Source organism: Dendrobium catenatum, unplaced genomic scaffold, assembly GCF_001605985.2.
Source record: "Dendrobium catenatum unplaced genomic scaffold, ASM160598v2 fragScaff_scaffold_1656, whole genome shotgun sequence".
NCBI classification, from domain to species: domain Eukaryota; kingdom Viridiplantae; phylum Streptophyta; class Magnoliopsida; order Asparagales; family Orchidaceae; genus Dendrobium; species Dendrobium catenatum.
Genome location: NW_021320118.1, coordinates 1,064,695 through 1,067,231, shown reverse-complemented (window position 1 = coordinate 1,067,231; position 2,537 = coordinate 1,064,695).

Sequence of the window (2,537 nt, the reverse complement as noted above, 5' to 3'; positions counted from 1 at the left end):
ACTAACACAAATTATATAATATATATGCCATCTAAGAGTTTATACCTAATAAATAACAATCAAATTAAAACAAGTTTTTTGGCCTTTGAGATATCTCATTAATTGATATGGACTTAATAATACGTATAGATATAATATTTTATTTTATTTAATGATGGACCAAATAAAAAAAACTCAAATTAAAAATAGAATTTTTAACCCATTCAAAATAGTGTTTCATTTTTTTTTTTTGACAAAACAGATAATATATTAATATAATAAAAAAAGGTTACATTGTCAAGTAAACATAAAAAGGAGAAATACAATGAAGAGAGGACTCAGTATTCGGCCGAGGCTCCCAGCACCCTCGAAATCTCGAACGGACCGTCCAAGTGGTTCATTTATTTTCTCACGGCCCCGGCTTCTTGAATAAAAAATATGGATTTCTTTCTTCAATAAAAAAGATAGATTTCTCTACAGAGTGACATTAAAGTTCAAATATGATAAGCGTGTTTCAATAGATTCATATCAGCATGATACTAAGACTTGGTTTGAGACATCTTTCTTACTACTTAAAGCATCTTTTCTAATAAAAAAATTTGAATTTTTATATAAAAAGCTGATTAAAAAAAAGTAAAACGCAGTCCCAAATAAAATCTAAAATTTTTTGATGATTTGACATGATGTCTTAATACAATGAACTCATAATCCATCACCTTTTACTTTTTCTAACACCTACAACATAGCATATGATTGTTTCTCCATCATTATTTTATGTAAGGTAAGGGGATTGAAGAATAAACTCTTTTATCAATCAAAATTCAACAAAAAGAAGTGGACCATCTAGTTTGATCCTCACTCCTACTCTTCTAGATTCCCCCTTATTTCAACATTGATGTGATTTAACACATTTCTTAATTATCTTATCCTCCTCTATTTGTTTTTTTAATTGTGAAGATCATGTCGAATAACATCTCCATGCATCCATGCATGATTAAAAGCTTACATCATGCTTGTACGTCTCTGCTTTGATCCCTATAAGGCAGTCCTCCACACGTAGGCTTTGTTTGGTGGAGTAGTTGCTGTCCAAGCACTGTTGTTAAAAGTTGTTTAAGACGAAATTGTTGCTATTATTTGGCATATAATACTTTTTCAAAGAAGTGTAGTCAAGTAATCAAACTAAGAATCTGTTTAGGGCTGTTGCGGTTTTTTTATAAAGATAACTGTGAAGTTAATAAGTTATTAATGTAGGAAAAGTAAATATTTTAAAATTTATTATGGGTATTATAAATATATTCTCTTTTAAAAAATTAAACAGCAATTTTATTTTTTTAGCCCCGCATATTAATAAGGCTTAATTAGATTGGGGCAGTTTTCTTACTGTTTTTGAAATAAATTTTTTTTACAAAAAATTCTTGAAAGGAGTAAAAAAAAGTGGTCAAAAGCCCGTGCCTAAGACTTTATTTTAGATAGCTTTCTTTCTGCTTTCAAAAGCAATTTTTTAGTACAAAAATTTCTTTAAAATGAAATTTTTGCATTAGAAAGCTTATTAAGAAATTAGTAAGAAAGCTATACCAAATGAAGCCTAAGATTTTATTTGAGACAACTTTGTTAATGCTTTGCAAAGGAGCTGTACGTAGAGAAAAAAACTTTTTTTTTTAATACTGTTATAGAAAATATCTTTTTAGTACAAAAATATTTTTAAAACAAGGAAAAAGTAGTAGCAAAATATTAATTGTAGCTTCGATCTGAATAGTAAAACAATAAGATGCCCCAAATGAAGCCAAAAAATCTCATTATAAAAAACAATTTTTATCACAAAAAATTCTGAAAAATAGTTATAAAATTATAATAAATTCAAATTAAAGTCAAATAAAAATGTGTTTACAATATTAGATATAAATAATAAAAAAGCTGGCCTCTTCATCTAGGCCCTAAGTTGTAGGTGTTTGATTGAAGTTAAGCATATCTTTAATATATATAGCTCAAAACCGATTTTTCCTGATCTTAGGCGTTCGACTCACCGTGGATTACCGTCTTTGTGGGTCTCGGATCTTGAGATTTCTGAGCTTGCGATCCCTTTCCAGTTTTCTTTAGTAGGTTTTTTTCCTTCTAAGAGACCTTCTCTGGAAGCTATAAGAAATTTTTTTTTTTAACCTAAAGCTTAAGGGTGAGGTTTCTGTAACTGTTTTAGATCAAACCCATATTCTGATTAAGTTAGCAAACGATCTTGATTACTGCCGGGTGTTTTGTCACCGGTCTTACATTGTGTTCAACTGTTATATGAAGCTAACTAAGTGGTCTCCGACTCTGGATATTGGGGTGGAATCTCCGATTATTCCGATTTTGATTTCTTTTCCGCGCCTTCGTCCCCATTTTTTTGCACCCCGCATTCTGTTTGGTTTAGCTGAAATCTTTGGTAAACCTTTAAAAATTGATGAAGCGACTTCGGTGGGTTCTCGGCCCTCTAATGCTCGTGTTTTAGTTGAGCTTGATATCACGAAATCCTACCCTAAACAAGTTTGGCTTGGTTCTGATTCTTTGGGCTATGTTCAGGA